This window comes from Pleurodeles waltl, chromosome 2_1 (assembly GCF_031143425.1).
Source record: "Pleurodeles waltl isolate 20211129_DDA chromosome 2_1, aPleWal1.hap1.20221129, whole genome shotgun sequence".
NCBI classification, from domain to species: Eukaryota; Metazoa; Chordata; class Amphibia; order Caudata; family Salamandridae; genus Pleurodeles; species Pleurodeles waltl.
Window position 1 is genome coordinate 868,048,358 of NC_090438.1, and position 26,475 is coordinate 868,074,832.

A 26,475-nucleotide genomic window follows, 5' to 3' on the forward strand; every position below is an offset into this window, starting at 1 on the left:
CCTCATACTGAGGGTACACTCTGAGATACTTTGGCATATTGTCATAAAAATAAAGTACCTTTATTTTTAGTATATCTGTGTATTGTGTTTTCTTATGATATTGTGCATATGACACTAGTGGTACTGTAGGAGCTTCACTCGTCTCCTACTTCAGCCTAAGCTGCTCTGCTAAGCTACCATTATCTATCAGCCTAAGCTGCTAGACACCCTATACACTAATAAGGGATAACTGGGCCTGGTGCAAGGTGTAAGTACCCCTTGGTACTCACTACAAGCCAGTCCAGCCTCCTACACCCTCACAGTGTGTCTAAAAGACTTTTCCTGTCAAACCTTGACCTCTTCCTTTCACCTCCCCCACCCCTTTCGTCCCCTAGTGCCCGCCTTTCCAGGTCCCAACCCAGCACCTCAGCCACCACATCACGGGGAACAGTGGTGCCAGCAGTAACCGGCTTCTGGAGTGTGCCAAACAGCAGGGCAGCCAGTGTCCCAAGGAGCGAGGCCAAGGACATTCCCCCACCTCAAAAACAAAATAAGTTGTCCTCAGCCCGGAGGGAGAAGGCCAAAACACCTGCCACCAAGGGCTCAGCCAGGACCACAGTTGGGAGTGGCAAGACAGCTGCGCCACCATCCAAGTTGGGGATGGGCCAGAGAAAGTAAGGGAAGTCTCCGCCAACCTGTGGACAAGACCGCCACCGGCACCGCCACATGCACCGCCGCTCAAGACACTGCCACCAGAAGCACGCTCAGTGAGCCCCCCACCAGGACCGCTGCTCAGGACACCACCGCCAGCAGCAAGCTCAGTGAGCCCCCCACCAGCACCGCCGCTCAGGACACCGCCGCTCAGGACACCTCCGCCAGCAGCACGCTCAGTGAGCCCCCCACCAGCACCGCCGCTCAGGACACCGCCGCCAGCAGCAAGCTCAGTGAGCCCCCACCAGCACTGCTGCCCAATGAGCGCCGCAAGCACTGCGCTACTGAGCTCGAACCATCACCGCCAGCAGCCACGCCACATCCTGTGCTGGTGGCACCACCGCAGACATGGCTGCCATCCCCAGTTATCAGTCGTACGAGGCTGGTGGTCAGTTCCAGGGGCCTGGACAGCTTCCATGTTGCCCCACCATCAGTGGAGTGTCAGATCCACTACCTCTGTCCTTGGCAGGATGAAGTACTCTGGGCACAAAGCCCCCTCCAGAACCAGTGGAGAAAGCATCCACTACCTCAGTCCTTGGCAGGATGCAGCACTCTGGGCAAAAATCCCCCTCCCTAACCAGTGGAGAAAGGCATCCACTACCTCAGTCCTTGGCAGGATGAAGCACTCTGGGCACAAAGTGCCCTCCAGAACCAGTGGAGAAAGGCATCCACTACCTCAGTCCTTGGCAGGAAGAAGCGCTCTGGGCACAAAGCCCCCTACAGAACCAGCGGAGAAAGGAATCCACTACCTCTGTCCTTGGCAGGATGAAGCGCTCTGGGCACAAAGCCCCCTCCAGAACCAGTGGAGAATGGCATCCACTACCTCTGTCCTTGGCAGGATGAAGCACTCTGTGCACAAAGCCCCCTCCAGAACCAGTGGAGAAAGGCATCCACTACCTCTGTCATTGGCAGGATGAAGCACTCTGGGCACAAAGCCCCCTCCAGAACCAGTGGAGTATCACATCCACTACCTCTGTCCTTGGCAGAATGAAGCACTCTGGGCACAAAGCCCCCACCAGAACCAGTGGAGAAAGGCATCCAATACCTCAGTTCTTGGCAGGATGAAGCACTCTGGGCACAAAGCCCCCTCCAGAACCAGGGGAGTATCATATCCACTACCTCAGTCCTTGGCAGGATGAAGCACTCTGGGCACACAGCCCCCTCCAGAACCAGTGGAGAAAGACATCCACTACCTCTGTCCTTGGCAGGATGAAGCACTCTGGGCACAAAGCCCCCTCCAGAACCAGTGGAGACTTTTATCCACTTGAGACACTCTGGCTTTGCACTCCCCAGGATAAAGCAGTGGCCAAACCACCCACTGGAGAGACTTGAAAGACTGTGACTTTGCACTCCCCAGGATAAAGCAGTGGACAAACCACCCACTGGAGAGACTTGAGAGACTGTGGCTTTGCACTCCTCAGGATAAAGCAGTGGGCAAACCACCCACTGGAGAGACTTGAGAGGCTGTGGCTTTGCACTCCCCAGGATAAAGCAGTGGGCAACCCGCCCACTGGAGAGACTTGAGAGACTGTGGAGTTGCACTCCCCAGGATAAATCAGTGGGCAAACCACCCACTGGAGAGACTTTAGAGACTGTGGCTTTGCACTCCCCACGATAAAGCAGTGGGCAAACCACCCACTGGAGAGACTTGAGAGACTGTGGCTTTGCACTCCCCAGGATACCTCAATGGGCATGGAGCCCCCTCGTGGAGCTGGCGATGTTCACTCATCCGGCTGAGCTGCCCCCCCTTCCCTTCCCCCTGAGGTGCCTGTTTTATTTCGATCTGATGCCCCTGCAGTGTTCTCTCCGTTTGGATCGGGTCTTGAGTGTGGGCCTCGCGCATGCATTTTGGGCCCAGTGGTCCACGGACTATGTAGGTGCAGTACATGGACTTGAATTCTTGGTGTACATATTTGTTAATAGTGTATATATATTTTTGAGTAATGGATTTTTCCTGATTACAATCGTTCAACTCATTTCCTTTGTCCTTGCGTTCTTCCAGGAGGGTTGGGGGGGAAATGTAATGTTTCAGCATGTATTTGTGTGTGTGTTGTTGTGTGTGAGGGTGGGGGTGTTGCGTGTTGCGTGTGTGTGTGTCACTCACTTTTCCCTCCCCACTCCCCTGTGTCGTAGGTGCAGTACTCACCATGGTCGTCGCCGCCGTCGGTCGTGCTCCTGGTAGAGAAGCAGGAAGACAATCGCAGGGAGAATTTGTAGTTCAGGCTCCATGGTGTCCTGGTTCCTTGTGGGGTTCCTCATGGGGTGTGTAGAGGTGAGTCCAAGTCCTGTTTCCACCGTGTTTTTGTTCGCATTGAATCCACCCCGGAAAAGGGCCTCTCATAATGGTGTGGGCGGTACATTGTCTTCCGCCTGTCTGTTGGCGGTGACCACCATGCTGTTTGTTTGTACCGTTGTGGTGGTCGGAGTGTTAAACTGGCTGTCTATGTTGGCAGTTTCTGCTGCGGTCATAATTCCCTTCTTTTTACCGCCAGACTGTTGGCGGTCTTACCGCCACTTTAACACCGACCGCCAGCGTTGTAATGAAGGCCTATGTCTGTTAGGCAGCCACTGCAATCATGGTGACACCAACCAGCAGTGACGTTGGATTTGATATGTCCATTTCACAAAGTAGCACCCAATCTTTTCAGCAAAGTGGACAGCAGCCACGGTCAGCAATAGTAGATCTTCCTGAATTTGGAGGATAATAAGAGGTCAAGCTTCCTAAAGAGCAAAAACCTCCTCTTTTAGACTTAATGGCTCCCAGTATTCAAGAAAGAAAAAGGAAGGGTACTACTCCATCCTCTTCTCCAAGCACCACTTCTGATGATGAAGGTAGGGACCTGGAGTGGGTCCTTGCAGAGTCCGGGAGATGTCAAGAGAGGCATGGGAAAAGAAAAGTTCCAGAAAACCTTAGAATCATGGGAGAGGATGATGATAAAGAAGATGATGATGATGAACCAGGCATTGTGGAAGATGGCACAGAGTAGCCAGACATTACTATCCAACCTGCTCTGAGGGATGTGGCACAGGCATCACCACCAGCTCCCATATTTGTAAGGCTCCAGCAGAGTCTGTACCTCAGTAGAAGTATGCACTGCGGAGAGGCAATCGACACACCTACCTACCACCAGTACTTCTTCAGGCATTGGCAGTGGCTCAATAAGAAAGTACTTTTCTCCAGTTTGGGACTTTTTTATGATTAGCAAACAGGAAGAGAACATAGCCATATGATCCATGTGCCATACAGGTGTTTATCAGGGAAGCCTCATTCACACTTTATTACTGGAGGCCAGGCGACGCATATGAAAAAACATCATGCAATCCGGTGGGAGGAGCACCTTAAAAACAATTGCTGAACATGGTTTTGGTTGTGAAGGTGAGCAGAGCCAGAAAACATCAGCTACAACTAGTCAAATCACACTTGAAGGTGAGGCAAAATATGGTGACATCCTCATGCAAAGCAGCCCTGTCCCCAGCAGTGCTTCAGAATCACCCACCTGAGCTACCTCACAATGGCCTATAGGAAGACTCAGAGTCAGATGGAGACTCCACGGCATACAGTGAATGCACCACAGCACACATTGAGTCTGCCACCACCTACATCTCAAAAGTCACCTGCATCAGTGGCCCCCCCAAAAAAAATCCAGGCTGCAATTACGAGCATGTTTTGGGCAGGAAGAGCCCTTTGATTGCACCCACCCAATGGCATGTTTGTACAATCGGAAGCTTACAAAAATGTTAGTGCTGGAACTCCTCCCTTTTTCTTTAGTGGAAGGAGCGTGGCAGCCATCTGCCCAAAATGGAAGGTTCCTAGTCAGATGTACTTTGCCAGAGCTGCTGTTCCAGCTCGGCATCACAATGTGCTGGAATTAGTTGACAAGCCTTGCAGCAAAGTGTTGTCCACACTATCCACATGACGACAGACATGTGAATCAGTTGTCTAGCAACAGATTACTTGTGCATCACTGCACACTAGATCTCTTTTGTTGAGGTAAATCAAAAGTGATCTACAGGTCTTAGCCCTAAAGAAAGTTTGAACAGCGTTCAGTGGCACGCTACAGTAGCAATGTTCGCCATTGAGAAATCACCCACAGCTGCCAACATCTTGGAGGAATTTATTAGCGAGGTGTCTGAATGGCTGCAAACTAGAGGTAGCTATAGCAGGGGTGGCTATAGCATTAAAGAAAAAGGAAAATGAAAAAATAAAAACCGTGCTCTGTGCCAACATTTTTTAAATAGAAGAGCGGCACAGTAGCAGTAAGTTGCTGGTCCCCTAGGGCCAACTGGAATTTGATTGGCTGATTGCAATGAGTCATAGGGCCATTGTTAACCTACACATGCTGCATATGCTGCACGGTAGTTGACCATTGTCAAAAGGGTAAAATGTGAACTGGCATTTATCCGTTATAGAAGCCATGAAATATTAATCAAGTATACATAAATGTAACGAATGCCAAAATAAATGTTTCTATTTTTTTTGTTTTTGGTGGCTGGTACAGAACTTTGGAAAGAAAAAAGGACTGAAGTACTAGGATGTGACAGCGTGGCACTGGGAGGGAAGGGAAACATACATTTTATGTTTGCAATGAATTGACGGGTTTATAAATGCTGCATTAACTAAAGCAGATGCACATTGCACAGAAAACACTATTGTACTGTTGTATTGAACAACCCTGCAGTTATGTCATAGTACCACTGGTAACTCATGGAGAGGGAGGAATGATGATGAGTGGGAAGATACATATCTACCTTGCTACAACATCAGTGAGTTACGGGAGAAGACGGAAAATTAAAATACCCCCACTTTGAACCAAAGCTTTGATAACCATGCAAACAAAGTGAAGTAGGTGAACAACAAAAATATCCCTCTCCTCAACAGCTCCCTTATTTCTTAATCCAAGCACTTACACAATCATCTTTCCATTCATATATTCTATTCACCCTTTGATAACCACCATTTAAGCTTTACACTCTGTTATTCAGTCTTTCACTATAACAATCAGGCCATACATATTTATCCACTCATTCTATCTGCCCTTTCAAACACCCTGCTTTCTCCTATCCATCTATTTACCCACATAATGTTTGTTACCATCCACACATTTCTCTTCCAAGCATCAGCTTTACCCATCCACCCTTCACCCACTGAAACATCCTTTCACCCACCAATGTATCTCCTATCAGCCACCTATGCATCTTTTCCGTTCACCCACACATCCTTTCACTCATATATCATTTCATCCATTCTTTTTTTTAGACGTCCAGCCTTTGTTCGCTTTTCCATTAAGCCATCATTTGTAGCATCTGTTCATTATGACCCTTTGTCTGCTGATTTACAGAACTCAACACCCACTGCAGCTGCTTAAATAGGGGCTTCTCAAGCAACACCCTTGCAGTGAGTATATTAGTAATTGTCAATGAGTAAGAGTAATATGACTTACCAACACTTGTCCCCACTTCTGCCATTTCTCCCTCTCTGACTGCTACTGCATCTGGCACACTGGTGCTGCTGCTGCTGCTGAACCTTGCACTGGTGGGCGGTGTGGCTGCAAAACACTTTACCCATTTTAGTTCCAACAAAATACAACTACAATAGATCATTACAGCTCTATCTTCTTCTATCATTCACTTTAGGAATTTTGTCGGTTGTTAGAAAAGCCAGGTAGAAATTCAACTGAAATGAAGGGGCAGGGCTAAGTCCCTGATGCACATAAAGGAGTGGAATACTTTGGTTAATCCAGGAGAACCTATGGAGAAAGAAAATCCGACTTGGGCATACATTCTTCTAGGTAGAGTACCTATTCTAAAAATCTGTCCTCTTAGTATTAAGTACCAGTCCACAAGATATATGAAGAGAAAGCTAAGCTCGTACCAAAGCAGAAAAAAGCTACTTAGACAGGAGGAAGTCAGACACAGATACATGAAATATAGATACATGCAGTGATAACAAAAATTAAACAAAGCTTACATAGAATGAAAATAGGCAGAAACAAAATTCAAAATAAGGAGAGGTGAAAATTAGGGAAATAATAATAATATAAAAAGAAGACTTACTGGGGCCAGCAGGTCTGCCAGCATCTGCACTTGTGGTGGCACTGGAACCCTTGTCTCTTCCTCGACCCGCCACAGATGTTGCCCTTTTCTTCCCTTTGGGTGCTAAGGTAAGAAATAAAGAAGATAACAAAAGGTTAGTGGTACATTTAACCTCCTAAAAAATAGAGGCAAATATAGTAACATACTTTTCTAAATCAGATTGCCTAGTATGATGGACTCAACCCAAGGTGACATATTACTTTTACTTTCCTAATTCCTAGACCTAAGACTCACTCTATATATCCTAAACTATGGGCCATATAAACACATTTTTGATGAAGGCCAGTGCCATGAGCCTTCTTGCAGCACTGCCCTGTGTCAAAAGAAAAGGGCAGGAATGTGCCATATCTACAAGAGATATGGCATATTCATGTCCTTATCCCTTGCGTTGGCACACAATGGGCTGCCATGAGCCAAAGCAGGCACCCTTGCACCATGCTGCAAGGGTGCCCAAATTGAAGGGATGATTGTTTTTGTGAGGAAGGTACACCTTTCTGCAAAACAACAACCATAAGAGGGGTTTTCTGTGTTCTATATATGCTGGAGATTGCAGCACACATAGGAAAAGGAAACACCAAGGATAAATAAAGGAATTTCTCCTTGCTGCATCTCCCTTATGCCTTCACTGGGGAGGCATAGGATTTTAACACATTCCCAAGCTTACAGAATCTTGTGAATCTGGGAATGTGTCAAATGCCATGGGTGTTTCGTGGGGACACCCACCATAACACACCTGGCATGCCTCCCTGTAGCGGGGTAGGTAAGAGCTGTGTTGCAGTACTCAGTCCACATTTACAAGGCCATTAAGATCCACACAGGGTGTCTTTGCATGGCCTCACAATCTTATTCTTGGTGACATGAGAAATCTGTCTGCTTGCATGGCTTCTTGCACACCCACGAGTACAATTAGGAAGCGCTGACTCACCTTGTTAATTCAAATGGATTACACATTAAATGTAATCTTAACTTACCTCTGAGAGTCAACACTGCTATTAGAAAAAAAATAGAATTGTGGAATACAGACAACAAATAAATATTACTCACCAAGCCACAACACCTCAACACCAGGCAGGTTGATCAGGTCCTGTTCACGGTCGATGATGTCCATCCAATGGTGCATCAACTGCTGCTTGGTGCGCTGTACCCCTGGGTGGTGACGAAACCACCAGCGTACCTTTCCCCACAGCAATCAATTCTTCCAAAGGGTGTAACCACTCCTAGGCCTGCCGTCTGCTACCTGCACGGAGGGGAGGTGGCACTGCACACAAAAGAAAAGTGCTGCCACCTTCACCTCCATGAAAATGGGGCAGGCCTGCATCCAGGGTAAGCAACTAGCAGCCGGATTGGTCCGCCACTCACTCTGCAACCATCTGCCATGGCGCTGGGTGGGAAAAAGAAAGGGGAAAAATTAAGAGGATAGAAGAAAACAAAATGTAAAAAGGTAAAGGGAAATGCAAAAACATTTTTTTTAAATAAATCATTTAAAAGTCACAAAAACACACCAAAAATGGACAGAAATGTAAAATACACAAACACAAAGACAAACACTGATGAAATAAAGGAAAATGAAAGGTGGATAATTTAGAAAAGGGTAGGATGGTAAAGAGTAAGGGGTTGATTTAAGAAAAGTGATGCTGCACCCAGTGCAGAGCCACTTTCTTTGCGCCCCTTATTACCCCCCCACCGCCACCATGTGTGCACCGTATTCAAAATGCAGAGTCACATGGTGCAGGGTAAGGGGCAATAGCACCAGAATTCCTGACAATATTGATGTACTCTGCAAAAGCAGTGACACAATTTTGGTGCTACTCCTGCATAGTACGTAGGGGCCCATTGTATTCAATGGCATGCCCCCTTTTAACGCCTACTCTGAGCAGGCAGTAAGGGGCATATTTAAGGAAAGTAGTGTGCACCTAGTGCAGCGACACTTTCCTTGCACCCCTTAGCACACCCTACTGCCACCATCTGTGCGCCGTATCTAAGATAGAGTGCACCATGGTGCAGGATAGAGGGCAATAGCATCATTTTTATTGACGCTATTGATGTACACTGTAGAGGTACATGGGGCCCATTATAAATAATTGAAGCTCCCTTTTAACGCCTGCTCTGAGCAGGCATTAAGGGGCATATTTAAGGAAAAGTGCCATAAAAAATGGCTCAAGAAAATTTCTTATATTTCCTTGCACCATTCTTTCAGCTCACCCCTAACGGGGGAATGCCCCCACTTGCATACATTATGCCTGGAGCAGGCATAATGTAGCGCAAAGAGTTACAAAGTGGTGCAATGCATGCATTGTGCAAATTTGTAAATATGGTGCAAGCATTTAGGCATTTTTAGGCCACATTAGCACAATAAATGACTATAATGTAGCGCAAGGTAGGTTTGAATAACAAAATGAGGTTGTTTCTGTTTTCACTGTGCTCCTGAACCATTATAGGATTGTTAGTAACCCAAAAGCAATACTTCTATGTCAATTATACATTGAATAGTGTCTTGTAGGGCTACAATGACTTAGGCCCTCATTACAACCCTGGCAGTCGGTGTTAAAGTGGCGGTAATACCGCCAGCAGGCTGGCGGTAAAATAAATGGGATCACGACCATGGTGGAAACCGCCAACACATACAACCACTTTAACACTCCGACGGCGACAGCTGTAGCAGCAAACACCACGGCGGTAACCACCAACAGCCAGGCCGAAGTTAATGTACTGCCCACCCCATCACAACCCACCTATCCAGCAGCTTTTCCGGAGCGGTATCAACGCCATCAAAAGCACGGCAGAAACAGTACCCAAAAGGGAAACCACTTACCTCTCGACACTCAACGAAGAACAAGGAAGCCATGGAGCCCGAGCTGCAGGTCAGCCCCATGCTGATCTACCTCCTCATCTACCAGGAGTATGAACGGCGACGACCTCGGTGAGTAGTGCACCTAGTACACAGGGGAGGGGGGAGGAAAAAGAGAGTGACACACACACACGCAACACGCAACACCCCCACCCTCACCCACAACACCATACACACAAACACATGCATCAACATTACAATTACACCCCGTAGTCCCCTGGAAGAATTAAAGGACAAAAGGAATAAAGTCAAATCAGTGACATTTAAGAAATAGTCAGATATACGTAATAATTTTAAAAACAGTATTTACAAAAGTATACAATATGTACATAAGGCGGTACATTGTCCACTCAAAATGTCCATAGGCCACTGGGCCAAAACTCATAGGCCAAACCCACACTTGACTTCTGCCTCAATACGGAGAGAACACTGCCGGGGTCTCAGGTCGAAAACACACAGGCACCTCAGGGGGACGGGGAAGGGGGGCACCTCAGCTGCAAGATAGAATAACGCCACTGCTCCTGGAGGGGGCTCCATTCCCACAGAGATGTCCTGGGGAGTGCAAGGCCACAGTCTCTCAAGTGGGTGGTTTGCCCACTGCTTGGTCCTGGGGAGTTCAAGGCCACAGTCTCTCTAGTGGGTGGTTTGCCCACTACTTGGTCCTGGGGAGTGCAAAACCACAGTCTATCAAGTGGATGCCTTCTACCACTGGTTCTGGAGGGGGCTTTGTGCCCAGTGTGCTTCAACCTGCCAAGGATAGGGTGAGTGGATGCATATCTTCACTGGTTCTGGAGGGGGCTTTGTGCCCAGTGATGCAACACTTGGGGTGTGGCAGTTCACAGTCCCTCACCTGGTTGTCTGAGGCACGAGATTTGCAGGGACCAGGTTGCATGATAGTCCATGGAGGCAGGACTAGACTCCATCCGGCGACGGCTACAGCTGCAAACTGGTGGTAGAGCCGGTTCTGATGGGGGTGCTGCCAGTGGTGGAGGGAGGCTCCAGCCCGTCTCCTGCATCCTTGGACGGCTGCCCACTGGGGCTTCTGCTGCTGCTGCTGGTAGTGGTGCTACTGTCAGTGGTGCAGGTGGTGGTGCTTGCCGGCGGTGCCAGAGGTGGTGCAGGTGGAGGTGCTGGCCATGGTGCAGGTGCCGGAGTTGCCAGTGGTGGAGGGAGGCTCCAGCTTTCTCCTGCAGTCTCGGATGGCTGCCCACTGGGGCTGCTGCTGACAGTAGTGGTGCTTGCGGTGGTGCAGGTGGTGGTGAAGGTTGCGGTGCTTGCGGCAGGCTGCTGGCGGTGCTGGCCACGGTGCAGGTGGCGGTGCTGGCGGTTGTGCTGGTAGCCACCAGGCCTTCACCTGCAGCCTCGGACGGCTGAAGTGCCTTCCCTGTTGTTTTGTGGCCCTTCCTCTCCTTGGCAGATGGTGGTGTGACCTTGTGTCTGGCACCTGGAGTCTTTGAGGTGGCCTTGCTGGATGATTGTGGCTCCTTCCCCTTGCCGGATGCTGCCCCTCTCTTCACCTTGCTAGGTGGTGGAATGGTTTTAGTCTTGGCAGGGGTTGGTGGCACACTGGCTGGGCAGATGGGTGCCCCCTTTGAGCCTCTGATAGCTGCAGGAACCACAGCGGACGTCAACTTGGTGGCTGAGGTACTGGGCTGGGTTCTGGCCACGCTGGCCTCTTGGGAAGGATGGGGGAGGGGTAGGGAAGAGGTCAATGTTTGCCAGGAAAAGCTTCTTAGGAACCCTGGTGTGGGAAGAGGGGGAGGGTTTAGGAGTGGAGGAAAAGGGAGTGGTTGTAGGAGGTGTCTGTCTGCTGAGTTTGAGGTGAATCGGCTGGATGCTGTTGTGAGGTGGATGGCTGTTGGGTGGGTGCTTGCATTTGTGTACTCTGGGAGGAGGGCTCACAGACACACTGGGAGAGGACACAGGGGATGTGTGCATGGATGTGAGGGTGGTGACTGCCAGTGAGGGGTGTGTTGTGATGGGCATGCTGGTGATGGAGGTAGTGGATGAGGATGTAGTGCATTCAGGTGTGAGTGCAGATGCTACTGGTAAGGAGGTGGATGATGACGAGGAGGGGGACACAGTGAAGGCAGTGGACGTTGGTGTGTCTGCATGGGTACGGTGCTTGTGTGAATGCCTGTGGGATGTGTGGTGCTTATGTTTGCCATGCCCACTCATGTGTGTTGATGAGTGTGCATGCTGGTCTGATGGTGTGCTTGGGATAGGCTGAGGTACAGGGGATTGGTGCTGAGGCCAGAGCCTGAAATGCTCTCTGTTGGGCCGCCACACCAGGGTGAATTCCTGCCAGGTATGCATTTGTTTGTTGCAAATGCCTCTCAGCACCCTGGATGGCATTCGGAATGGTTGACTGCCCAACAGTGAGGGATCTCAGGAGGTCAATAGTCTCCTCACTGAGGACAGCAAAGCTGAGTGGGACAGGGACTGAGGTGCCTGGGGAGAAGGAGATGCCCACCCTCTTGGGTGAGTGGGCACAGGAAACACGATGAGGGGCTGCTGGGAGGGTGGTGCTGGTAGGAGGGGTGGCGGCTGTACCTCTTGTTGCGGTGGGCACAGAGGTGCCCTCATCAAGCATGCGGAATCAGCTGCATGAGACAGTACTCACCCCCTTGTTGGGAGGCCATCCCCAGCTGGGCCTCCGCCGTCTTCTTGGTCACATCTTTTGCTGCAGTGGGTGCTCCGTCTATGGTAGACCCCCAGGATCCGCACTTCATTGGTGATGGCACGCCAAATACCCTTCTTCTGGTGGGCGCTGACCCTTAGGAAATGTAAAGTAGGAATGGATTTTACTCCCCGTCCGGTTATTCTTACTCATTGGCCACAACCACCCACCCTGGCCCACAAACACATACACTGACCATCCTCACATGCTGGCCTCTGCCCACCCCCCACCTGTATCTTCCATCGACGCCACTCCATATATTCATGTCCCACCCATCATGCTCACAGTGTACTCACCTGTTGGTCTGGTGGACCGTAGAGTAGCGTGCACTGGGGGAGGACCCCATCCACCAGCTTGTCCAACTCCTCCGCAGTGAAGGCAGGGGCTGTTTTCCCAGACACTGTAGCCATTGTCGCTTCCAGACTCAGGTCACAGCAGCACTTGCAGTGTAGGTCCTCTCCTGTTCAAGGTCAGGTATCAAGTGAGTGAACAGATAGAAAATGGCGGTCACGTTCACGGCGGTGCATACCGTCACCGCCGGCGTACATCGTCATTGTCTCCTGGAACCCATAGGGCCCAATGATAAACAATGCTGAATTACACCGCGGTCTTCATCCTCCTACCGCGACAGTGTACAACGCCAGCGCAGTTACCTCATTTCCCCTTGTCCCTCCTTAGAGGTCAGGCAGCCACCATTTCAGGTGGCCACATGGCAGGCCAAATAACTGTGTCACAGCAGGAATACAGACATACAGCACTAAACACAGATTACATCACATTTGTTCTAAACACCTTTGTGAAACCTATGTGGTGTATAACCCTCTGCTCACCCTTCTCCTCCATAGGCCACATCCGCTGGGGCAGATGATGAGATGGCGCCATCCTCCGGTTGCAGACCCCTGGTGGACCTGTCGACAATGGAAGACAGACACATCATCATCACATACAGACTTGATCGTGCCACAATCCACAAACTGTGTGCCCAGTTGGAGCCAGACTTGATGTCATCTATCTCCAATCCCATAGGATTCCCCCCTCTAGTGCAGGTCCTGTCAGTACTCCATTTCCTGGCCAGTGGGTCCTTTCAAACAACAGTGGCCATGGCATCAGGGAGGTCAAAGCCAATGTTCTCTAACGTGTTGAACAGAGTGTTGTCTGCCCTGCTGAAACACATGTGCAGCTACATCGTATTCCCGCAGGTGGAGGATTTGCCCACAGTGAAAGGTGACTTCTGTGCCCTGGGACATATCCCCAACATCATTGGTGCCATTGATGGTACACATGTGGCATTTGTGCCCCCCCCCCACAGAAATGAACAGGTGTACAGAAACCTCAAAAGTTACCATTCAATGAATGTGCAAATGGTGTGTTTGGCAGACCAGTACATCTCCCATGTGAATACAAAGTATCCTGGCTCAGTGCATGATGCTTACATTTTAAGGAATAGCAGCATCCCTTATGTGATGGGCCAACTGCAGTAATGCCCTTAATAGCCCCATAGTTGGCAGCCACTGGGAATTCAGATCCACTTCTTCAAACACTGAAGTGTGTGTTGCCCCCTCAAACCCACCACCAGCAAGGGCAGAGGAGACGACACACACATCAGAAGATGTGGAACAGATCACCTTCAGCTGTAGAAGTACCCGGTAGCACCAGTCCATGCCACATGGTCACTGATTTTCCTATGTGCTGTGCTTGTTAACATGCCAGTCTTGCTACAGTTGGTAACATGCACTGTTCTCCAGCACACTGTTTACCTTACCACGATGGACTGCAATTGTCTCTCAATACCTAATTGGCAATTCATGTTCCTCTGCACTGAATGACACTCCATCACAGCATGTCCAATGACATGTCCCTCACCATTGCACGTGAGTTGTGTCACAATAGAAGGTGTCACACGAATGGACTTACAATCCTGGACTATGTAAATATTGCACTACAGCACTTTAAAATAAACAGCACCTACACAACCACTTTGTCTCTGTGTAATGTGACACATCAACTATGTAGGAGATTTGTGATACATGTAACACGTCAATGGCCACAAAATGTCAATACAATAGTGTAGAAAGAATGTCGGCTGATATCTATGCACAAGGGCCTGGATTTTATCATCATCTGTGCTGCCTTTGGCTCATTTCTGAAGGTAAAGCATCACAAACAGTATTATTCTGTGTAGAAATGTATATGTCAGGTCCAAAGTATCTATCAGATGAAACTCAATGTGGCCCACATTCCCTACAAGACAATCATTATGTATGTGACATATGACTCTAACCTTTAATCCCACACCCATACCATACAGCAAGAATGGATGTGTACGAGTGTATGGACAATAATGTCACATGGGAGTACAATGTAATAAATCATAGGTGTAATTTATGTATACTGAACTTCATAAGATTATGACACCACTCAGTTTATCACATGAACATCAGGCTGCAGGCAGATGTCCCACAGTGCCCAAGATTCCAACACAGGAATTTTAACATACATGAAGGCTACAACTATACAAAGATAGGATGGTATGACCTGCAGTGTGTATTCTAGTGTTTGGGCACCTGTGGCAGACCATACTACTGCGGCCCATAATACTCATATTGTTGTGCAGGATTAGCTTTCTTAACTGATGCAACAGCAGCACAAACTTTGGAAATTAAATTGGATTTTTCAAGTTTGCACAGGTGTTGCATCAGTAGAGGACAGCAAGGCTATACTACTGAAAAATGAATCATGGCCTGTGTGTTTTGTGTGTGAATTGTCTGTTCAAATTATTTGTGTGCCTCTGTGGGAAGGGCATGCAAAACATTTGGCGTAATGTTCATGTATGAATGTGTTACAAATGGGTATAACCATCAGATGCCATTCAATGAAGTACATCAGTCATGATATGTGTTTGTAATATCTGTTGCCTCTTATGATGTGTATACTTGCTTGACATTGGGACAATACATTTCCCATGACTAACTACACACAGGAAAGATTGAGGACGGCTGATGAGGGCTATGTCAGAAATGTTACCCCTCAAATGTCATGAAATGTTGGCTACCACTTCATGGCGACTTGTGTGTATACTACCCATGAGTCAGGCATTTGAACATGCTAGGTAGGTACAGTGTTTGTGACACAGAGTCTCAAATCCAATCATAAAATTGTTATGTACACCACAGTTTGATCATGTAAATGACCTATATTTCTCCTGAGGCTTTGGTGGACCAGCAGACCATGCTGCATGTGTTCACATATTTCCAATGGTTCATTGCACAAAAGTGTCCAGTTCAAGTGTGTGGCCATGTGTACCCTGTGTCAGTATTGGCCTCCATGGTGTAAAAGTTATGTGCAGGTCTAGTCAGGAGTCTGTGGAGCCAACCCTTAAATTAACCAAGTAGCCTTCGAAGCTGATTTGACCTAAAGCCAAAGATCAGGTAACGGCATACAAGGGGGTGGGGCAGCTATGGTACCGCAGAAATTTCAGAAGGCTGACGACGTACGTTATGGATCAGTAATAGAAGAACAGGCAGGTTTCATCACTACATTTGTACACAGGGTAGGGCTCTAAAATTCCCACCGCAACAGGAAACATCAGTGCCTCTGTGCTGATTAATCTCACAGCTAGTCACCACGCAAGCCCCATCAAAAGGTGGCAGCAGAAGTGAATCTGTGTCTGGACCGTCAGGGCACAAACATGTATTGTCCTTACATACACATTAGCTGCCCTTGTTGGTTGGGCTGGAGGCACAGTACCAAATCGAGGCATACAGCCATAGCACACAGTCACTGTTTGGCACTGATGAATACATGCAAAACCAGACAAGGAATGGGGGCTGGATTTGCCCCTTTGAAAACATGTCCCAGAACTAAATACTATAAGAAAACAAATTAAACTATTCTATACATTTGAGGACTGATCGTAGACCTACCAGACACAATACCACAAGAGGAAATGGAGCACATGGAAACCAACTAGGAGGCAAATGTAGCCACAGGGAATGTCTCTGGTTAACGCAAAGACTGGAACCAGTCTGGCTAACAGGATGCAGGCTTGTTCAGGAACAAACATGAACAAGGCAAATAGACAGTGAGCAGAGTCTGACTGGGACAAGCAGGAACAACATTGTGGGAACAAAGAGCAGTTTCTGGTGTAATCTGCACTGTTACACAGCCCCCAAGGGCTCTGGTACACAAATGAATTGTACTTCAATGCACAACAAGAAGATTCAGGAAATGGCAGCTTCTAAGCAGTTCCAGGCAGCAGCAATGGCAGGGCAGAGTCAAATGGCTGGGCTGCATGAGAGTGCTCACAGTTGTGTGCCCCTTCAGTCTCTCTTAAGTCCTGGAGTTGAGAGTCCAGTTCAAGGAGCCAACCGGATCTTTCACATGGAAAGCAATGGACAGCAGATTACAGGTCTTACTGACTACCAGGCAGAGCATTATAGGACCTGAAGTCCATGCAGACTGATAAACTAGAACTATGGCATGCTATACTGAAGAAGGAAGCACACAAGAGTCAGAATGGGAGTCTGGGTGAGTGTAGATGATGATTGTCAGGGTACAGATAGTCCATTTACAGCGCTCCCTATAGTGGGCAGAGACTTAAAACATTGCAGTGGTAGGAATTATTACCTGGGATGGACTGCACAGTGCGTGTCTTGTGAGCAATGCTTGTCATACCTGGGGCACTTGTGCTATCCATTTTCAGGTTTGATGCACTTCTTTTCACACATGCTCCTCGCAGAGATAGCTGATGTCACACTTACTGCTGTCAAGGGTCTGGTCATACATTCCAGTTACCAATGGAATTGCACATCCACTGCCTCATGTATGATGCACTTTTTTACCTTATTGTTGATGGTGTCTTAGTTGTGTGTCATATGCTGCAATGGACCATGTTGGCAACATGGATGTGTCTCATAGCTGTGGTCCTATGAAATTGCCCTACAAATGTGAAATAATCAAGAAGTATTACAGAAAAACTATGTGTGATGTTTGCTGTACATTTATACCCATCAAATGTGATACGGCATCTGAAGTATGCAAATTTGTCTTTCTGCAATGCTTCATGAGGCAATACTCTAATTAGGATTCTTAGAGATCATGTGATGCATACATAATTACCCAGAGCGTGATTGAGATATGAAGTGAGGGTGTTTATTTCCATATCATAACAAAGTGGTGATAGTGACAATAGTTGAAATTTTTTTTGTACGATCTGTTGTCTGCGACCCATTCCTGCAGCTATGTTAGGATGTTCCCCCTCATTTTCCCGGACAGCATCCTCCTCCTCCTCCCCTTCACGCAGTTGTTGTTCAGGTTCATATAGGGGAATGTTCCTCCACACACAAATGTTGTGCAGGATGGCACAGGTCAAAATGATCTTGCAGACCATTTCTGGGGAATATAGGAGGCTACCTACGGTGATGTCCAGGCACCTGAATCTGGACTTCAGGATGCCAAAAGTCCATTCACCTATGGTGTGTGTCCTACGATGTGTCTCATTATAGGCACGATCTGCTGCTGTGCTTGGGTTGGAAAATGGGATCATGATCTATGGCTGGATCCCGTAACCCTGATCAGCTGAAAGAGAAAGTGAGGGTAAGTATTTTGTTGTTGGTTGCACCGAGAATGTCCCTTTGCATGGCAGTTGTTATCCTGTGTCGTCTGTGACTCATGTGTGTTTCTGTTATTGTGTGGGATCCTAGGCTTCTGTGATGTTCTTTCTGCATTGGGTTGTTTGACTAGCAAAACTGGTGTTTGGCTAATTGACCTGATATCAGTGGTATATTTAGAAACTTTCAGTTCAGTGTGTATCTCCCATGCGTTATGTAGTGAGTAAGATGTGTCTGTGTGCATTCACTGGAGGTGACATGATACTTCCACACACACAATAGATTCCACTGTGGTGGTAACATGGTTGCACTACATTGCTTGGACATCCCATCCAATTAGACATATTTAATTGCAGGTGAAATGCAACACTGAGGCCCTTTGATTTGTCTGGGTGACAATGCACAACACATCTCCATAAGTTGGCAGCACTGAAGTGTTCAGTACTGAAAATGCACAATTATCCCATGTGTGATAAGTTCTATGCAAACCTTTTTTTGTTCCCTCACCCAGTTGGCTCATGTGCAACCATGCACCTACACTTCTGAACTTGCTCCAGGTGAGCTGGCTAATTTGGTTCTGGGGGTGAAGGTTTTAGTGTAGGAAGGTCCATCTCCCTGTACATCTGTTATGTATATGTGGGAATTGTCTCATTCAGTATGTGTAGCAAGGTGCATTTTGCATTAGTGTCCCACCAACATGTTTTCATAGCACAGTCCACTTCCTTATTGCTAGCTGGCAATGTCACCCCAGGAGTGGTGAGATGTTGGTATTGTCAAAATAATTCCATGTCACCTTCATTTGAGTCAGCGTCAACATGCTATGCGTCTCAGGGTGTTTGACCTGCAGCAACACACATTACATACCCCTTACACAGGATGTATGGCTTGGAATGGTGTGGGATTGACTGTGGCCTTATGTGATATTGAATGGTTAATCTTCCAAGTTGTACTGCCAGTTAAGGCCATGTCATTGTCACTGTGTAGTTTTAAATTGGTCCCTTGTGGCTCTAGAGTGGCATCTATTGTTATTTGCATCTGTCATTTGTCCATAGTTGTGTATCCCATTGGGTAAGGATATCAAAAATGACTACCAGTGTCATACCTCAGTGTCTTCCTGGCCACGTGTCAATGTAGTGGTGTATATCTTGTGTGTCCTACCTGGTTGCTGTGGTGTGTGTAAATTGCTAGGTTTCTGTACTTACCGACAAGAAGGTCATTGCCATATTGTCTATCCTGGAAGTGCCGATTGATGGTCCTGTGGCGGAAGATGTAGGAATCATGTACACTCGCAGGATACTTTGCCATGATGTTGGTGAACAATCCCTGGTGATCAACAATGGCCTGCACATTTATGGAGTGGGTGTGCTTTCTGTTGTGGTATAGGTGCTCGGGTGCAGCAGGTGGCACAATCCGGACATGTGGGCAGTCAATGGCACCAAGCAAGTGCAGGAAGCCAATAATTTGATAAAACCCCTGTTTGGTCTCCTGCTGCTTCTGCTGTGTGTTGGGGAAGCTGATGTGGTGGGGTGTGAGGGAGATGATGGCATCAAGTACCTTGGGAAGGAAGGCGGAGAATGAGGGCTGTGAGACCCCGGCAATCAGGGCAACAGTAGTTTGAAAAGAGCCACTTTCCAACAAGGACAGGACAGATAGCAGTCTCTGGTGGAATAACGTGGGGTGTCTGCAAGCTGGCTGCTAACTGTGGCTCAATGTGGCGCAGCAGCTGCTGTATGGCTTGCCAGTTGAAACTGTACCTCTGGATGATATTGTGTTCCCTGAGGCCCAGAAGGATTGTCCTGGTCCTGAATAGCCCCTCCTGTCTTCTGTGTTGCCTTTGGGGTCCATGTTGGTGTGGTGGTAGCTGCTGCTGTTGGTCCTGTGCTCTGCGTCTTCTGGCATGCTGCTTGAGTAGCACCTCCATGTCATCCTTCTTGAGCAATGATGTTGCTTGTGTGGGTTTTCCTTAAGTAGTGGTGTGTTTGCCCCATTTTAACGCCTGCCCTGACCCAGGTGTTATAATTTGATGCAAATCGGGATTTGCGTCATTTTCTGTCTCCACCTCCCAGCTGTGTGCCATTTTTGCCTGGTTGGATAACTATGGCGCATGGGTATTTGAGTTATTTTTTGGATGGGAACGCCTACCTTGCATCTCATTGAGCCAAGGTGGTTTCACACATCCAGAAGATGACTCACACTCTAATATTTTGACGCTAGACAGGTCTAGCTTCAAAATATAAATATGGTGTTAGGTTTGCTCCGGATTAGCATTAAAAAAATGACGCTAATCTGGCCCAAAGGGAGTATAAATATGGGGCTTTGTGCTTTTTTTGTTTTCCCTTTCTTCCTTGAGTTCAGCTTCCTTTAGTTTTCCTTTTTTTCTGCTTTGCTGTGTTCATTTTTTTACCCCAGTGTCATGTCTGAGCAGGCAGTTAGTGGCAGCTCAAGTGCGGCTGCAAGAAGCCCACATTGTTAGGTCACCTGCAATGCTAAGGGGTACAACCTGACCCATTTTTTTGGAGGTGGAGGTGGCTGTGCTTGCTTTTTTGTGCAGAACCGCCCTTCTTCCAGGCAGGCCTGGGAAAGAGTACACCCTGCGGGAACATCGGCTGCAGTGGAGGAGAGTGCACCAATGTGTGTGCCATAGCACTGGGGTGCAGCGCGCAGTACTGCAGCTGATGCACCACTGGATGAACCGGCTGGACCATAAACTGGACCTGCTCGGCCTGCTGGGTGTTGAGGTTGCAGGGCTCTGTGAGTAATTATTTATTTTTTTGTTTTAAAAAAAATAGTATTTTTTATAATAGTAAGCTGTTCACACTTAGAGGTAAGTTAAGTTTAAGTTACAGTTAATACCTAATCAAGTTTAAGTTAGCCATTTTCTTACCACTCCCTACTCATACTCATCGGTGCTCACTTGGGCTGAATATTTAAAAAGTCACGCAGACTCCTCTGTCCTGTCACTAAGATAATGGTATTACATCAGTGAGATAACCAGCTCTTTGCTGTGTCTTTCTTTATGTAGCTCATACAGTCTCAATTTGCCAATGATATGTAGTATCTATGCATTGAAAATAGAGACTCAGTTGGCCAATCAAAGAGGGTTGAGAGGTAAAGATCATTTGTTGCAAATTTGCAATGCATTAGTAGTTCAAAATGCAGTTTCAGTTTAGGAAATTAGGAATAGGGTTTAGGAAATTAGAAATATGTCAACTCAAGACTAGTACTATATATGATCTGAGTCAGAAAAGTACAATGCTACTGCGTCTGCCTGTCAAAATATGTGTTGGGAAATTAACTGTACCTCTAATCTATTTTTTTTCTTCTTGATTCCTTAAATCAGCACCCAAGGTCAAGAGGGCAACACAGGCAGGTGAAGGGGCTACAACCTCCAGTGCAGCGACTGGCACCACAACCACCACCTTCAGTATCACAGCCAGTGGTTCTGCTGGCCTCAGTAAGTCCTGTTGTTATTATTTCCCTAACTTTTACCTCTCCCACTATTAGAATAATTTTGCCTTGCTTAATTTTTTGTACTGTCTCCTTTTTTTCAACTCCTCTATCTAATGATTATTAAAAAATTCTCATTCCTGCATTGTCCTTCTTTTGTGTATGTTATGTTTAGGTGTGGGCAAAGTTCATGGAGTTTTCCTAGGCAGAACTCCGTGAAGTGACAAAAAAACTCTGTCACGCAGAGCTCTGTGAGCAGCGGAGTTTGGATAAGTTGCGCTGTTGCTGTAGATTTTCTGTGCCAGGAGTTTCTCCAACACTAAAATAAGTGTGAACGGCAAAACATGGAGCGCCAAAGGACAGTAACTTCTTTCTGCTGCTCAAAATAGGTTTTCTATACTAGCGGCAGCTTTCTTATCATGAGCGGTTGCAGCATATCGGGACCGCTCACGTTCAGAAATCTTGCTCGCGCTCGCAAACGTAGCAATTTCTCTCGCTCGTGGAGTTTTTCAGCATTCCGGCCAGAGTAGGGAAAACTCCATAAAGTCTGCCTGTGGAGCATAATTCTTCTTCCACTCCTAGTCTTGTTTCTATAGCTGAGTTCCTTCTGTCTGTAATCTTTAGCTTTCTTCTGCTTTGTTAATAAGCTTTCCCTCTCCCCTTATGTATTTTGGGGTACTGTAAGACTAAGAGAACAGATGTTTGGTATTATTCAGATTGCAGGCCTAAGTAATATTTACCATGCATGTTTGTTGAGAAGGCTTTCTTGTTCATGCTCAAACAGTCTAAATGGGAGAGTGGACATGGTTATGGACACCACCAATGTTTTGTTATCAATTCATTTGTACAGCTTATCAGAAGTATCCATGACACTGCAGCATGGCAGGAAAGTATGAGATGCCACTGCATTTGAAAAACAAGATCGTGTCCTTCTTTTACCATTCCAACCCGTTGTTGCACCCCGGTGACTTAGAGTCATCATAGCTCTGCCCCTCCATTATGAAACATTTTGGATGGCTTGACTACTTGTTTTTTTCTAATATGGTCAATCAGCAAAACTCCCAAAGGGATAGTTTCAATAGAAGATACTTCAAACCGAACTGTATTAAAGTAATTGCCATTGTATGTTGTTCAAAAATAATGATAATTACTTAGGAGGCTTATCTGGTATCTAGAATGTGTAATATTTTTTTTGAGTTGCATAGACCACCAGGGCCGGGGCTGTCAGTGTCAGCAGCACCAGTGTGCCCCTGGAGGTGCTTGGACGGGGAGTCCCAGCAACGGCAGGGGTGGTTGGTGGTAAGTCATATTAAGTAAATTAATTATTCTGTATTTGTTAAGCAAGGCAGATATCCCACCCATCATCATTCATCACCTCCCTCCCAATGGCATTTCTCTACCCGTGACATAACTGCAGCATGGTTCAGTTCAGCGCTGCAGTGTTGGATGTGCAATGTACGTCTGATTCAGTTAATGTGGCAATACACATTTTTCAATGCATTACAAACGAAAAACAAGGTGTGTTTCCCAGTGGCTACTTAGTCCATCCTACTAGGACTTTAATACATTATTCTTTCCTCAGTTCTGTCCCTTTCATCATTCGTCAACTACAGTGACTGACTAAGCCAAAGCTTAGCGCATGATGATAACTGACAGCCCACTATTCTATAGCACAACCTATACCAAGTTAAATCCTTACAACGTAACACTACAGTAGAGTAACTTTCCTTACTGCCAAGTGAAGGTATATGTTGACAATAATTTGTGGTGGTGGGTGAGGCCAGGAAGTAAAGTGGAAATGAGTGCCTTATGTAGAGTTTTGTGGATGCGTTACTCTGTGACAAACGTGCCAAATAAAATATATAACCTGTTTCTTTGCATGGACTGGAGTGCATATTTTTGTCTTCTGCCTACTTATGGCAGACAGGATTGATGCTTTTCATGCATGACGTGTGTGACATAGTATTATTATTACTCATCTGCCTCTTTGGATTCAAGGCAGAATTGAAAGGGAGTCGGAGAAGAGCAGGGCCATTGGAATCAAAGTAACATAATAAACTGTCCATCACAGCTGCCCTAGCTGCAGACTACAGAGAGTAGCAAAAAAGTACACTATGCTAGCATGCCTCCATTAATGTTGCACAACAAGAATACTAATTATTGTGCTGCATAATACCTTACTCATTGATGAGAGGTAATTTATTATTGTTTTGTACACACAATGGGGGTCATTCTGACCCCGGCAGTCTAAGACCGCCGGGGCCAGGGTCTGCTAAGCAGACACTGAAATACGCGACGGGTGCAAACTGCACCCGTCGCACCCCTGCAACTCCGCCGGCTCAATTCTGAGCCGGCGTCCTCGTTGCAGGGGCATTTCCTCTGGGCCGGCGGGCGCTCTTTTGGAGAGTGCCCGCCGGCCCAGAGGAAATGTCTAAATGGCCGCTGCGGTCTTTTGACCGCGGTGCGGTCATTCAGCGGCGGTAGCTTGGCAGGCGGCTCCCGCCGCCCGCCAACATTAGAATCAGGCCCAAAGTGTCTGTTTAGTTTTCTTATACTAGGAAATCCTTTAAAAGAAAAAAAAAACACTTAGGGGGTCATTACAACCCTGGCGGACGGTGTTAAAGCGGCAGTAATACCGCAAACAGGCCCGCGGAAAAAAAAGGGAATTATGACCGTGGCGGAAAACGGCCAACATAGACAGCCACTTTAACACTCCGACCGCCATGGCGGTACAGACAAGCAGCGCGGCGGACACCGCCAACAGACAGGCAGAAGACAAAGTACTGCCCACAGTATTACAACAGGCCAATCCGCCACCTTTTCCGGGGCGGATTCACCGCGGATAAAACACGGTGGAAACAGCCATTTCAATGGGAAAACACTCACCTGAACAAACTCCACGAGGAAGGAGGGCACCATGGAGCCGGAACTCCAAATACTCCCTGCGCTTGTCTTCCTGCTCCTCTACGAACATCAGCAACGGCGGTGCCGAAGACAACAGTGAGTACTGCACCTACGACATAAGGGAGGGGGGAGGCAAAAGTCAGGGACACACACACGCAAAACCCCCACCCCCACCCATTACAACACACATACCAATGCATTTCCGAACATCACAGTAACAACCCCCAACCCCCCCGGAAGAATGCTAAGACAAAAGGAAATGAGTCCAACCATTGTAATGTATCAAAATACAGTAAGCTCATATATACATCAATATATACACATTTCAAATATATACATCACGATTAGTAGTACAGGTATGCACATTTCAAAGTCCGTGGACCACTGGGCCCAAAATGCATGGGTGAGGCCCACACACGATACCAGTCCTGGAACGGAGATAACACTGCAGGGGCATCAGATAGAAATACAACAGGCACCTCAGGGGGAAGGGAAGGGGGGGCACCTCAGCCGGATGACAGCACCACGCCAGATCCACAACGGGGCTCCATGCCCATTGATGTATCCTGGGGAGTGCAAAGCCACAGTCTCTCAAGTCTTTACAGTGGGTGGTTTGCCCACTGTACCGTCCTGGGGAGTGCAAAGCCACAGTCTCTCAAGTCTCTACAGTGGGTGGTTTGCCCACTGTACCATCCTGGGGAGTGCAAAGCCACAGTCTCTCAAGTCTTTACAGTGGGTGGGTTGCCCACTGTACCATCCTGGGGAGTGCAAAGCCACAGTCTCACAAGTCTCTACAGTGAGTGGTTTGCCCACTGTACCATCCTGGGGAGTGCAAAGCCACAGTCTCTCAAGTGGATGCATGTCTCCACTGGTTCTGGAGGGGTACTGGTGCCCAGAGTGCTTCATCCTGTGCAGGATAGATGGAGTGGATGCATGTCTCCACTGGTTCTGGGGGGGGACTGGTGCCCAGAGTGCTTCAGCCTGTGCAGGATAGATGGAGTGGATGCATGTCTTCACTGGTTCTGGAGGGGGACTGGTGCCCAGAGTGCATCACTCACCCCGTGACGGTCCCTGTTACGTCACTGCTCCTGCCGCTCATGGGCTAGCGGTGCTTTTCCATGGCGGTCTTTGCCCAGTTCAGCGCTGCTTGCCATGGCGGTCTTTGCCCTGTTCAGCGGTCTTTGCCCTGTTCAGCGGTGCTTGACTTTTCTGTCTCTGACCTGGTCAGCGGTGCTTGGCATGGCAGTCTTTGCCCTGTTCAGCGGTGCTTGACTTTGCTGTCTCTGACCTGTTCAGCGGTGCTTGCCATGGTGGTCTTTGCCCTGTTAAGCGGTGCTTGACTTTGCTGTCTCTGACCTGTGCAGCGGTGTGTGACATGGCGGTCTCTCATTGCTCAGCGGGGCTGTGGCTGCCGGGGCCCTCTTGGGCCTAGACTCCATCGGTGGTCTCCTGACCAGTGACGATAGTGCTGCCCTCCTGGGCACTGACTCTGGCGGTGGTCTCCTGACCAGTGACGATAGTGCTGCCCTCCTGGGCACTGACTCTGGCGGTTGTCTCCTGACCAGTGACGCAGTGGTCTCTTGACCAGTGACAATAGTGCTGCCCTCCTGGGCACTGACTCCGGCGGTGGTCTCCTGACCAGTGACGATGGGGCTGGTGGTGGCGTCTTGGGCAGCGGGGAGGATGGCGGCCTTCTCCGCCGTGCTGCTCTTCCCAGACTTTGGAGACTTCCTCTGCCCCTTCAGTCACAGCTGACTCGACACTCCCCCCGGGACCCTTGTGGGCGGCTTTGCCGGCAAGTGTCTTCCCCCTTTCCCGTCCAGCAATGTCCAACTTCTAGTGCTTCACAGGGGGTGGACTGGCAGTGCTTTGGCTCCGTGTCACACTGGCTGCCCTGGTGCCCGGTGCACTCCAGATACCTTGAACAGGCACCACTGGTACTGGAATATTTTTGGCTGAGGTGCTACTACGGGACCTATGAATTGGGGGGGGGGTGATGGGACGGAGGTCAAGGTTGCTCAGGAAACGTTTCTGACAAACACTGGGACGGGTAGCTGGAGGGGGTCTGGGAGTGGAGGAAGAGGAGGTGGTTGTTGGAGGTGTAACTTTTGGTGATTTGGGTGCAGGTGCATGTTCTGGAGGCTGTCATGAGGTGGATGGATATTGGGTGTGTGGGTGCCCGCGTTTGTGTACTTTGGGAGGGG